Source organism: Peromyscus leucopus, chromosome 18 (assembly GCF_004664715.2).
Source record: "Peromyscus leucopus breed LL Stock chromosome 18, UCI_PerLeu_2.1, whole genome shotgun sequence".
In the NCBI taxonomy this organism is placed as follows: Eukaryota; Metazoa; Chordata; class Mammalia; order Rodentia; family Cricetidae; genus Peromyscus; species Peromyscus leucopus.
This window is the reverse complement of record NC_051078.1, coordinates 45,749,061-45,763,221: the sequence shown is the minus strand read 5'-3', so window position 1 is coordinate 45,763,221 and position 14,161 is coordinate 45,749,061. Positions and strand designations below refer to the sequence as shown.

The 14,161-nt window shown below is 47.1% G+C and overlaps 1 protein-coding gene and 1 long non-coding RNA gene across 3 annotated transcripts in view; one reads left to right on the top strand and one right to left on the bottom strand.

The window, feature by feature from the left end:
• The window catches only part of Tcp11l2 (t-complex 11 like 2), a 35,343-nt gene extending 32,513 nt beyond the window's left edge, over positions 1-2,830 (bottom strand). The window contains exon 1 of one of the 2 annotated variants that reach the window (XM_028883623.2): positions 2,723-2,830. The gene's annotated coding sequence lies outside the window, so the exon portion shown is untranslated. The remainder of the gene's footprint in view (positions 1-2,722) is intronic. The other variant, XM_037196896.1, reaches the window with a different exon arrangement.
• LOC119086211 lies at positions 2,774-6,939 on the top strand. The gene is made up of 2 exons (XR_005089448.1): positions 2,774-2,860; positions 6,750-6,939. It is a non-coding gene; the product is annotated as an uncharacterized LOC119086211 (long non-coding RNA).
• The last annotated feature ends 7,222 nt before the right edge of the window (positions 6,940-14,161 follow it).

The window sequence follows — 14,161 nt, the reverse complement described above, 5'->3', positions numbered from 1 at the left end:
ATCAAGAAGTCACTTAATGTAGTTAGTTTAACAGTCTGCATTTCTGCCTTCCCAGTAACTTTTAAAATGGATGTAGAAAAGGAAGTATTTCCTTTTCCAGTCTCTAGTTCCTATATCCACACAATTCAAAGGCTAGCAAAGCTTCAAAGTCCCAGGAGCCTAAAGAACATGCACATTGTACCACTATCCTCTTCGGACCCTACCAATACTAAAGAGTAAGTTACAACCAACAGTTATGGACGTTTAGCATGATCTCAATAATACTCTGTGGGTGCTTAAAAGAATTGATTTCCTCAAATCTGCATCATAACTGTGTTATGTAGGTGTTACTCTTGTTTAAAGTAAGAACGTATGGGTCAGAGAGACAGTATTACTCCCCCAAAGGTTTACAGCAGAGCAGCGGCTCAGCTCCAGCCACAGCAGGCTGGAACCCCGAAGCCCACACATTCTACTGCTCCAGGGAGGCTGGAGGAAATCAGTGTGCTGCTCATTCTTTCCATTCCCTCTCTGCCAAATTGATCTGTCTATCATCACATGGGCACTTGCACATGTGGAAGCAAGATGACCTTATCCTGGGACAGCTGTTCAAGCTCTATACCGTGAAGGACATCACTGAAAGAGATCATTCAGCACAGTAACATTCAACCACCCCACTATAGTGACGAAAGCCCTCTATGCCATTCCTTATGTATTGCAAAATCCTTGTTAAAACCCAGGCACTACCCAAAGGGTTAACTGCTTACAGCTAGCCAAGTCATAAACATTTTGAAGTAAACTGTTCAGGTTATCCAACAGGGCCCTGAAGAATGAAATCCATGCAACTAAGGCTAGGTTGTGGAAAAAAGAGATGTCAAGAGACATTTAGTAGCTACCCTCCTTCAAGACCATACTGAAGTCAGGCACAAGGCACCCACAGGACAGTGTTGGAGCCCACTACGTTTCCTAGTGGCTGTACCCAGCAGGACTGCATAAAAGGTTGATCGGACCACGGGCCTGAGTAGCAGGAGTTTCTAAGGGTCTGCACTTGATGGTAACTAGCAAGGGGGAGGTCTTTTGCTCGATCCCTTGGCATTGTTATAAACAGACCTTTGGAATAAAGTTCAGGGCTGGTGGATAAGGATCCAGGCCCAGAGTCTGTCCTGTGTTTTCTCTCTGTTTCTCTCCCCTCTCTTTCTAACTAAGTCTCTTATCCCTCATTCCTCAAGAGGCCCTAGTGAAAATAATGGTGGGAGGTGGCCTGCCACAGGACAGGGGGAGCGGGTGGGACACAACACTGAGCTCTGATGAAAAAAATTGCAGATGCTAGAAAATTTCCATCTTCTACCAAATGGTGCTTCAGCACCAGCCCAGAGCAAAGAAAAACCATAGGACTGAGGGAAAGTCCCTGCAACAATACTGGTCCTCATCAAATCAGAGCCTACAGAGAACTAGACAAAAGCCAACAAGCTGGCCACTGTCTACAAGGCAGTGCCCATGATCCAAGAGTCACATGTCATTCATTACAGCACCAGGGAAGGTTTCTAGGCACTTTTCATCCTGGAAAGCACTCTCTGCCCATCCCTGCTCCTAATTAAACACACTCCAGGGCCTCATGTTAGCTGCCTGTACACATGACTGGGTCTTCAGCCCTGGGCCACGTCAAGTGGGGCAATGTATGAAATCCAAGGGAAGAAAAGGCGGGTAGGCAGGGAGCCTCTTAGCTCAGGAACCAGCATAAGAACATTATCAGCTGACATAGGAAAACCAAGACCTCTGAGCTGGACCCCCTGAGTGCTGAGCGGCTCTCTAGGGAGAAGGGCAAGTTGTCTGGTTTCTTCACGTTAAGGTACCAAGACAACGATGAAAGAGTATATTTCACTTCAGTCGCAGGGGGAACCACTCTTAAGTGTTTCTTCTCCTCTGCTTGGATTGTAGTTTAACAGACACTTCTTTGTTGACTAGATTTTTGGATTAAAACACATGATCTGGGCTTCATGTGGTCGGGGGTGGACAGAACCTATAGTCCTGTACATGCCAAGAAAGTGTTCTCCCATAAAACTACATTCCCAGTCATTTTCAAAGGAAACGTCAGGTCCTTGAGAAATCGCTCGTTTTAATGGAAGTTTTTCCTCCCCTACTAACGTAAACACACGTAACTGTGTCATCCACGTGCCACCAAATCTCGCTGCTATGTGTTGTGGTGCCACCCTGGGCACAAAGTCATCCTTGAGAAGGCAAGGGTCTGACCCAGATGTGACCTGAGCTGGCCTCCGGGACCGTCCAGCCCAACGGAAGTCCCCGGAGTCCCGCCCGCTCGCCCACGTTCCCCGCTCGCCCCTCCCTCCAGCAGCACCACGTTTCCTGTCAAAACAAACGCTTGGGGGAGGGGACTGCCGGGACAGAGCCCAGCACCCGAGAAACCCGGCAACAAGCGGCAAACACAGGCCGTGGCCCGGCCCGGCCCGGCCCCACCACGGCTCAGCCCAACTCTCCAGGGCCGGGGGAGCGGGCACCGCCGCACTCCGGGAGCCCGGAGCGCCTCGCGCCCCGAGCGCAGTCGCTGGCACGCACCCAAAGGGATGTCATCGCGGCCCAGCGCCCCGGCCCCGCCTGGGCGCCACCGCCACCGCGGCCCCGGGGGTCCAATGCCCCGACCTCGGATGGCACAAGGAGTCCTCCCGCCGCCCTGAGGAGAGGCGGTCCCCTCAGATCCCACGGCCCCTCCCCTGGGATGGGTACGCACCCCCGGATCCCGCGCAGAGGCTTGAGGAAGGCTGGGTGGCCGGGGTCGCGGGGCTCTGCGTATCCCCTCACCCAGCACCGCACACACCGGGGCACTGGCCGGCCTGTCAACTCTGGAGCCTTCCTGCAGCCCCACGCGGTATTTAAAGGGTCCCGAGGTACTCCCTGGGCGAGACCATCCGTGAAGGGACTGGAGGGGGGACGAGGGCGCCGCGGCTCGGGGATCCAGAGGATCTAGTCAGAGCTGAGATCGCTGAACCCTCAGAGTGTGCCTACAGAAACTTAAACTTCCTCAGGCTTGCATCGCGAAGGCCGGGGACGGCTCGGATCGAATGCCGTTTGGTCACGGGAAGACCGACTCCCCCGTGCTCACGGGTGGTACGGTCCGAGCCTGCCGGGGGCGGGGCGAGGAGTGTACACGGAACTGGGGCAGCCTATGGCCGGGGGTGTCCCGGCCGAGCAGGGGCCTAAAGCGTTGGGGGCGGGGCCTAATGTCTAGGGGCGGGGCCACTGTCTAAGGTCCGGCCGGCGGGGGAGCAGGTGGAGCCCCCAATCCTGCTTATTTTAGTTCGCCGGTTGGCTAGACGCTGGCTAGCTCCAACGGAGCGGACAAACTTGTAGTGCCCGCTCGCTCTATGCTGTGAAAGCTGGATGCCCAACTTCACACTGTCCACACACACGGGGTCCAGGGAGCCAACAGCGTTCCAAACTGGCTGTCCCACGCACATCAGCGACCAATCGCGTCATCCACAGGTGTCTACATTTTTTCTCGTAAACACGGGTCCTGATTTGCCCCTTGAATCAAGTGATTGGCTTCTAGGAGCCACACCTACCCAAGTTCTCCGAAGGCTTCGCTGGCATGCAAAGATAAGGTTAAGTAAGGGCTTTTTGGCAGCGCTTATCTTGGGGAGAAGTTTCGACCTGGGTTAATGTAAATACGTGCTGGGAGGGGCTCTGTGTGGTCAGGCTTACTAAGCATAACCTCTTGTGAGTTTTTGCTTTTGGATGTAAAGAAACGGTCTTCCCCTTAGCACAGAGAACCACTATTCTACCAGGTGCAGATCGGCATTACTTGTATTCATAAAAATAAATCGGTATTCATATAAATAAATAAATAAATTTTATGTAAGCTGAAATATTTCTGTTTAGGACTGAAATCATATCAAAATTGTGGAGGCAAATTGGCCACCATCATTCTAGAGAGAAGAAAAACAAAAGCAGGCAATATTTTAAAACAAGATAGAAAGACAGTTGTACAGCATGGACTGGTCACAGGTTCAAAACCAGTCCCTAACATTTACCTACCCAGGAGCTCTTGTTCAGTGAGACAGCAATAGTTCTGTTTCCGTGAGGTACTGTGAGAATGGAGGAATCCACAGCAGTCTACACAGTAGTACTCAGTAGTAGCTACTAAAACTAGTTGGCAAGTCATTCTGAACAAACCTACCTAGTAATTTGTATAAATATGTACCTGTCACTCTCCTAAAACATTCAACCTGAAGCTGGAGCCATGGCAGGTTATTGCCCTGGCTGCTCTATCCAGAGGCCCACAGGTAGTATGGATCTCAGCATCCACGTTGGGTGGCTCACAAACACTTGTAACTCTAGCTCTGAGGGGTGCAATGATCTCTCCTGGACTCCTCAAGCACCTGCACACACACGTGCACATACACACATATGCACACGTACACTCTCGAACATGCAGGGACATACACATAAATAAAAAAATCTAAAAAGTAATAAATCATACAACCTGTTACTGATCAGGAAATTGAAGAGAAAATGTTGTTGGTACCCAGGTTCTTTCCTATGGACCCACCGTTATTTATATCACTTGTTGGAATAAGCAGATGGCAGCCTCTAGTCTCAAGACTTGCCAAATAACCACCACCACACAACTGCCCTAAAAACACCACAATAAAAAGATTAACCCAAAATATCTCAATTCCTGGAAAGCATGTGACAATAACATGTGAAAACAGTGTGTGCTTTGCAAGCTTTGCATTAATGTGCTCAGTGTCATGCTGTGCCATTAACCAGGGACAGGTGAGCATGAGTCAGCACAGCTGTCCCGTCTACCTGGGTGACCAACTGACTTTGACACTTCTTTTAAAGCTCAAACATGTAACTCTCACAGACACAAGGGAGCAATTTTTTGTCAAAGCGGGTGAGTCAATTCAGCCTGTTGTGGGGTCTTGAAGTGGAATAGAGTAGGGTACTAACATCAGGAGCGAAGCCAGGAAGAGAAAAGATACAGGAAATAAATCTTCTGTCACTTTAATTTAAATATCTTGTTATTCTTAAGCCTGTTGGAGAATTTCTGACCAGCTGCTGTCTTGCCTGGGTTGTGCTGTTAAATAGAAGGCAGTTTCTCTCTCTCTCTCTCTCTCTCTCTCTCTCTCTCTCTCTCTCTCTCTCTCTCTCTCTCTCCTCTCTCTCACACACATACCCTGCCCTCCTCCAAAAAGCCTTGTATCACAGACCACAACATAAAGTCCTAGCTGCTGAGGTTATGTTCATGACTTTTTTGGAACAAATATCTGAGAAGGAAACCATTTTAGCAAGTAAAATAATTAAAACTTTATTTGAAGAAATCTTATAATTGCACCTAATGTGGGGCTTGCATTTGTGTATTTGAGACGGGGCCTTGCTATGTATCCTGGGCTGGCCGCAAACTTCTGGTTTTTCTGCCTCAGCCTCTGGAGTGTTGTGTTCACAAGCATGTGCCATTACACCCAGCTTTGAACCTCATATTTGTAAATTACCTGCTTTGAACCATTAGGAAGACTCATGGTAATAACTTTGTTTTTCTCCAAGTACAATTTGTTTTAGAAATTACACATTTTATTCTTGGAAAAACAAACAAAAACATCAACTAAAAAAGCAGATCAAGATTTTTGCTTGAATGCCCATACTTCCTTTTTTACACCTCTGAAAAGTTTTTAGTCCCTGCCCACTTTTTGGTGGTAGTGGTGGGATCCTTTTTGTGAGGTTTTTTTTGTTGTTGTTGTTGTTTTTTTCCCTAATGCCAGAAGCCATGAACAAACAACTAGCTAAGTCCTGAACCTCTGAAATCTGAGTTCTAAGTTACAATGAATTCTGGGGGCAGGCAATCAGAAAATCAAAAAATCCCCAATTCAACTGTAACACACTCACAGCTGGTTGGGGCAGAATTTGGAGAAGGGGTAGAAACCCCAAAGGATGACGAAACGCTGTCAGTGATTCAGCCCCGTTTTCCCCTGCAGGTGTTGGGAGGCTTCTCTTCTGGGGTTGAACTGCCTTCCAAGCTTCTCGTTTTTCTCAGTTTCTCTGAGGCTGCTACCTATGCATTTGCGCACGGCTCTATTCTTGAAGACTAAAGCCCGCCATCACCACTCACTTGGTTTAATGTCCCACTGCAGCAATCTTGACATTCCTAAGACTTCCTGAGCAAGGGGTTCCTGCGATTTCATTTTGCACTGAACCCCATAAGTCATGTACCTGATTCTGGTCTCCCCACAAAGAATATGAGTTCTGCTTTCCAGTCCTGCGGATTGATCCTAGGGTCCTGCATGCATGCTAAGCAAGTGCTCTACCCCAGACCTGTATCCCCACATCTTCATTTATTTGTATTTTATTTCTGATATAGGGTCTCGCTAGGTTTTCGAGGCTGGCCTTGAATATGCTCTGTGGTCCAGGAAGACCTTGAACTTGCTATCTTCCTGCCTCAGAGTCTAGTGTTTACATGACCGCCTCCCTCCTTAACCTGCTCTGCAATGCAAATCTACTATTTCATCCAGTAGTCAGTTGAAGAAATCTATATCTATTTCAGTACTGGAGGGAAGACCAACCAGACAAAAACCCAACAACTGTGTGTGTCTTGGGGTTCATAATAGGTCATTTAAGCCATTTCTAAGGAAAATTTTGACTACAAAAATTTTGGCCTTATGTCCTCACTTTTGTAGACTTACACAAGATGTGATTTCATTATAAGAAGAAGAAAAGCTAAATGGACTCAGATCTCTTTTTTGTCCCTTATCCATCTTAAGGACAGGAGAACAAGTCAACAACCGAGGGGACACGTGATTGCGAGCAGAGGGGAGAGAGTAAGCTGACTCATACAGACACTGGAAAATAGGCACTGGATGTTCAAACAGCAACCACATACCTTCTGTTCAAATTATTTCAAATCTAAAACTGCTCTAAAAAATAAAGTCTATTAAAAAATTAATCACTCTCCCCTTATTGGTACTTTTTTTTGTATTTTTCCCTTGGCTTTGAAGATTAGGTAAGATTTAAGTTTTGACTATGAACTGATGCTTCATCGGTTTTCTAAATCTTCAAAACCAGTTTTCTCTGGATTCCACTGAACTGAATCAGTATAGTCATGTTTCATACCAAATGTTCTCCGTTCACATTTGACACAACCTGATCCTGACCCTGACAAACACTGAAAAAACGAACACTTCAGAGCTTCCCCCTCCACTCCAGCATCTCTTTCCACTTACCTGGACAATACTGTGGGACTCGAAGGAGAGGCGGCGTGAAGAGAGAGCTGTGGCCAGCAGGGTCTGAGGTGCGCTGGACCACGGAAAACCTGGTGGAAGAGGTGCCTGACTCAGTTTCCTGACCAGGACATTCCTCTCCTGCACAGCTCTGGCCCACCTGGCATTGGTTTTCTAGATGTTCCTGTGAGTAAACGTGAAGGCCTTCACTTTTTAAATCAAATGGAATACCCAGTGGCACCCAAGAGCTTCTAAAATAAAATGTAAAGCCTAGATAAGGGAAACATTGAGAAATGTGACTCACCGGATAACACCCAACTTCCCAACACAAGTCACAGAGCAGCAATCGCAAGGTGTTGGTGTTTGTGCCAGAGAGGGTTTACCCTGGGGACAGTCTGCACGAGTCATTTACTTAGGAAACATATCCAAAAAGACCTGATTGATGAGGAGGTACCTTGGTCAGGGCGGGGGTGGGGAGAGGGGCAGATTGATTGGCTACACATTTCGGCAGCTCGTTTGTTTTCAATAAGTGTGTGTTCATTCACACTGCTATACAACAATACTACCCTCACCATTTCAAGTCCCCCAAACTATGCCTGACTAGAGATAGGCTATTAACACAGTACAAAAGATGGCTTTCCTGTCTCCTCTTCATTCGTGTTTTTGAAAGACATGAAAACAAATGGAGCTTTCCATGTAGAGGAAGGTCCCTCTGTATGGTGTGTTACAGTTCTTCATTCCGGGCAGGGGGCCATTGATCCCTATTCTTTAGTTTGTTGCCATGATGGAGTTTTCTTTCATTTCAAGCAACTTTTGCCCTCATTTCTTTGGTGATAAATTTGACAAATCATTTCCCAAAGTGGCATAAAGCACTTGGAACACAATTGCAGGTTGTCCAGCAGTGGCTCAGTCATTACACCACTTCCGTAACCCCCCAGTTTCTGAGGTGACAGTAGAGAGCCCTGACCCTTCAGCCCCTCACAGTGGTTCTCCCCAGAGCTCCTGGGCACACGGGGAGCAGACGCACTAGGGCAGTGAGGCTTACGGCTGAATAGAAACATCCTCCGTGGTGACTCACTGAGTTGGCAGGTCAAAAATAGAAACCAGAAGGACTCATTGCACGGCTTCTCCACACACACACTCACAAACACGTGTGGGGTGTCACATGCACAGAGCTTTACCTGGTGACCACCACGTTTCCATAGCAACATGAAAACAGCACGCAGCCTAGGCACCAACTGAGTGCTTGGAATATTTATGGCCACATTCCATTACTTAGTAGAGTGCCTGGCCCTGGTACCTGGGTGGCCAGGCCTTCCAAGAAAGCAAGGAGAATGGAATGCTCTTAACTAGCCTACAGTGTGAGAGTGTCTATGCTTCTCTCATAACACAAATATACACATAATGTACCTATACACATATGTATGCACATTTGTATTATGTCAGTATGTGTACTGAAGTAGAGAAGGAGGCCTTTCGGGTTGGTTCCTGGAGAAAGATTTGAGGCCTCCACATGGTTCATGCAACAGACCACAACACAATTGTACAAATGGTTTTGTTTTTCTTTTCTTTCTTTTCTTTTCTTTCTTTTTTTTTTTTCCAGTAGTGGGGATTGGAATCAAGGCTTCATATCTGCTAGGCGTGTGTTATACAACTATTCTTTGTAGCTGGCCCTCTTCTTTAATTTTCTGTTTTGAGATAGGGTCTCAAATTATCTGTGCTGACCTTGAACTCATTCTGGAGCCCAGGCTAACCTTGAAATTGAGTTTTGTGCTGGTTAATTTTTTTGCCAACTAAACACAAACTAGAGTTATCTTGGAAGAGGGAACTTGTGGTAGTTTGAATGTAATTGGCCCCCATAATTTCATAGGGAGATTTGCATGTTAGGAGGCGTGGCTTTGTTGGAGGAAGTGTGTCACTGTGGGGTGGGCTTTGAGGTTTCCTTTGTTCAGGATACTGCCCAGTGTCTCAGTCAACTTCCTGTCGCCTGCAAGATGTAGGCTTTCCAGCTACTTCTCCAGCACCATGTCTGCCTGCACACTGCCATGCTCCCCACCTTGGTGATAATGGACTGAACCTCTGAAACTGTAGCCGCCACCCCAACTATAAGAGTTGCCATGGTCCTGGTGTCTCTTCACAGCAATAAAAACCCTAACTAAGATAGAACTTCAAATGAGAAAACACCTCCATCTGGTTGGCCCGTGGATAAGTCTGTGGGAGCATTTTCCTGATTGATGATTGATGTGGGTCAGTGCTGTGTCTGGGTAGGTCCTGGGAGGGTTGAGGAGGGTAACTGAAAGTGAGCTGGGTGGAAAGCATTGTTCTTCAGTGGTTCCGCTTCAGTGTCTGCCTCCAGGTTTCTGCCTTGAGTTTCTGCCCTAACTTCCCTAGTGGTGGACTATTGATTCAGGGAGGTAAGCCACATAAACCTTTCTCTGTCCATGTTGTTGGTCAGTATTTTCACAGCAACAGAAAGCACCTCAGACAGGCGCCTCTGACCTTAGCTTCCCTGAGAAGGTGGGTTATAAGCCTGTGCCTTGGGGCTCAGTTACACACCAAGTTTAAAACTCAAGCCCGATTCTTTATTGAATGACGAATGACTTGTTAAAATTTATATGCCCAGGTAACCAGTTGTTTTCAAAGAACAGATCAATTAGAAGGAAGTGCTTGTGGGGGGCTAAGCTGAGGTCTTGCATGCAGAGTTTGCAGCCACTCACTATCTGTGTGCCCTTATCTCCACAGGTGTCAGACTGGTCTCAGGGTGCATGTGTTACTTCAATCTATTTTCTGTTTCCGGTAACCCCACACCACAGACTGGACGGGCTACAAAGGAGGCTTACTTTAGTTCACATTTCTTCAAATGCAAAATCAGACAGCCAAAGTGTCCCCCATGCTCTCTTCCTGGCACCTGAATCCACTCACAAAGGCTCCACTCCAGTGACTTTAATCTTAATTAGCTGCCAAAGCTCCTCACTCCTAAACACCATAGTCTGGTGAAGTTTCCATGTTCTTAATCATCACAGTAGGGATTACATTCTCATACACAAAACCTTTGTTGTGGGAATCTTTCTGGAATAAACACTCTAGCCCCAGTGAGAGTAGAAGAGATGTTGCTGGTGGACCAAAGTCAGGATGGCTCCTGAAAGGCCGTGGCTCCAGTTTGCATCCTCATTTTATACTGTAAAGCCACAAGGTGGGGTGAGCAAGCAAGTGAGATTTTACAGACGTGTACACAGCAGTCAGTCTTTTGTTTCTAAAGGCATATATTATTGTTGACAGGAGTAAGCTTTTACGGTCAGGTTGTTACGGGCAACTATGGTGGTATTTTATTTGTACTGAAATGTGATTTTCATTGTATGTTAATAAATAAAGTTGCCCGGGGGTCAGAGCTATTAGAGCCATAGCAAGAGCGTGGTGGTGGTAGTGATGGTGGTGGCGGCGGCGGCGGCGGCGGCGGCGGCGGCGGCGGCACACGCCTTTAATCCCAGCACTTGGTAGAAGAGCTAGGTAGATCTCTGTGTGTTCAGGGATACAGCCAGCAATGGAGACATACGCCTTTAAGACCTGGAGGGTGGTACTTACAGGCAGTGACGAGGCAGTCATGTGTTTGGGTTTACAACCAATGAGAAGGCAGAACAGAAAGACTATTTAAAGATAGACACACAGGAAGTAGCTCTCTCTCGGGGAAGCTAGGAGCACTGCAGGAGGTAAGATTTTAGCTCTGAGCTCTGACCTCTCGGCTTTCTCTTTTACATTGGTTCTGTGTTTCTTATTTTAATAAGACAGTTGGTTACATCTACAGGCAACGGCCCACCGTTTCAGCTATTTCTCCAGGTCTTCTGTTTGGAAGTGAACAGTACAGCAGCACTTTAAGTAAATCATTAAATAAGTTAATAAATCAGTATCTAAAAATTGGTCTTTTCTGTCTCATTCTATTTCACCTTTACAGACATGTTTACGCCGTCTCCAAACCAGGGAAGGTAACCAGCTCCCCTCAGTGTGCAGTTACTCCCCACAGGGCTGAGCCCAGAGAAAGAAGGAAGGAAGGAAGGAAGGAAGGAAGGAAGGAAGGAAGGAAGGGAGGGAGGGAGGAAGGAAGGAAGGGTGGATCCTGGCTTACAGTTTTAGGAGGCACAGTCTGCCATGGCCGGGAAGGTATGGTGGCACATGGCAGCTACAGTTGTGGGGGGTCTCACTTGTATTCAGCTTTCGATCTCCTTTTTATTCAGTACAGGCCACAGAATGGTGCTGTCCACATTAACGGTGGGTCTTCCCACTTCAATGAACATAATCTAGAAAGTTCCTCACAAACATGCCCAGAGATTTGTTTCCATGGTGATTCTAAATCTCACAAAGTTGACAATATTAACATCACACAAAGATTCACTTATTCATTTATTATAGAAATCATCATCATACCAAAATGGGTATGATATGGCAAACTGGCTAATATTGTTCTGCTGGGATGGGAAGGTTCTTTCTTCACAGACTCTGACATCCACTGCACGGACACAAAACCTAAGCAGGTGCTATTAGATGCTGACCAGCCCAGGAAGGTAGGGATGAGTCTCACAGACCCTGCAAAGGACAAGGGACCCAAAACCATGGTACCAGCCGTCACATCCTTAGCCAGTCAGCTGTGTCCTGATCTCAGCAATGCCTGCCTTCCTTTAGTTCTTCCTCAAACCTCAAAGATGCTGTCTTCACACAGCTATGTCCATGAGCTACTGAAAGGGAAAAATCAGTAGCCATCTTGAGAGACACTTCCCCCACCCTTCCTCTAAAGGTTTTTGCTGACCAGCAGTTTTAGAAGTGACCAGACATTGAACTTATAAGGCTGGGACAATAAATCTGTGTATCCTGGACTTGGCAAAACAAGATATGGGAAGTAATGGGCTCAACTGACCAGAAGTTGAACTCAGAGGAGAGTAGGACTGGAACAATAAATCTGACGTATATATCCTGGGTTCAACAAAAGCAGGACATAGGGAGTAAAAAAATTGTGTCTCTGTAGATACCCTGAATCCTATTAGCCATCAGTAACCTCATGCTTATAGTTCAGCCAATAACTTCAAAGAACTACCTCACCTCTAGCCCCCTCATCCAATCCCAAGCTGCATGTAAACCTTTCCTATATAAAGCCCTTAAAGTGAGGACTCGGGGCCGTCCTCCTCCACCCGCGGTGTTGGATGTAGGACAAGGACCAAGCCCGACCTTGTTTGTTATCAGTAAACCCCTTTGTGTTCTGCATCGGTTATTGGCTCTGTGGTGGTCTTGCGTGGGGGTCTTCTGACATGGGCACAACACTATCAAGACTGTGATTCAGTTCCATCAGCTACAAAGATCTGCTGATCTACTCAGAATAGATGTCTATCATCGACACTAAGAACTTGGACTAGGAAAAAAGAATACCTTGCATTTTGTCAGGGAATTCAAAGAGATCATGTGTGGTGGTATTGTGTTCCCCAAAATATTGTGTACTCTAATAAATTTATCTGGGGTCAGAGAACAGACAGCCACTAGATACAAAGGCTAGAAAATGGTGGCACTCACACCTTTAATCCTAGCATTCCAGAGATAGAAATCCCTCTGGATCTCTGTGAGTTCAAGGCCACATTGGAAATAGCCAAGCATGGTGACACACACCTTTAATCCCAGAAAGCCAGCCTTTAATCCCAGGAAGTGGTGGTAGCAAAAAGATATAAGGCGTGAGGACCAGAAACTAGAAGATTTTGGCTGGTTAAGCATTCAGGCTTTTGAGCAGTAATTCAGCTGAGACCCATTCTGGATGAGGACTCAGAGGCCTCCAGTCTGAGGAGACAAGACCAGCTGAGGATCGTCGAGGTGAGATAGCTGTGGCTTGTTCTGTCTCTCTGATCTACCAGCATGGACCCCAATAACTCGCCTCGGGTTTGATTTTATTAATAAGAACTTTAAAGATTCATGCTACAATCATGCATAAAAAGAGTTGATCAGAGTCCTAGGTACATGGTGTGGATCAATAAACTACAGACTTAAGGCAGGTTGTTAAATATGGAGAATGTAGCACACGTGCCCTGGGTGTTGGAAGTACATGGAAGCCGCTCACTGAGGCTGAGTTCGTTGGGTTGGAAGACTAATTCACCTTCACGACCATGGTGATGAACGCTCTGATGGTCCAAGTCTAACTTAAGGTTGCTTAACTCCAGGCTGATGGATTTGGAGAGTTTGTTCCCCACTAGTAGGAGGGGCCATGCCAGAAACTAGCATCTCTTGAGTGTCCAGTCTCCGGGTGTTGTGTGAGGGTTCCCGCGACTCCCCTCATAGCTCCTCTTCCTTGAAGACTGCTGGTGCTTGAGTGCACAGGTCTGCCGGCAAAGTCGCTGTCATGCTTGCTCCATGAAGTGGGAGAGCCAGAGGTGAGGGTTCTCCTGTGCACCACCCCTCAGATGCACACGCCTTGCCCTCAAGCACATGCCCTCATCCTCATGCCCACGACCCCCTCTGCCCTCGGCTAATAGCGGCTCCTTCCAACCGTGTAGTACAATCTACAGTGAGCCATGTTGAATGCTGTTATGTTCACCTTTGAATGAATCCTTTACACAGTATCTGCGACACAGTAGACTGTCAATGCTACCTGCAGTCAGCCTCCGTCTCTGGAAGTCTGGCATCAAACACGTCAGAGGGGAAAATGTGTGTGCCGACTGAACACACACAGATGTCTTCTTGTCGTTCTCTAAAGAACGCAAAGTGAAAGGCTGGAACGGTGGCTCAGAGGGTCAATGTCAGAATACGGTGGAGAGAATGACCCCTGGGGAACAACGCCCGGGGAGCTGAGAGAGGCTCCAGGAAGAAAGGCCTTTACCTCAGGTGCACTAGTTCCCTGGAGTGTTCTTGGACATAATTTCCTGCCTCCTGTGACACACATTCACATTCAGTTTATCAGACAAGTTCATTCTTGTTGGGTGTCAGAACCC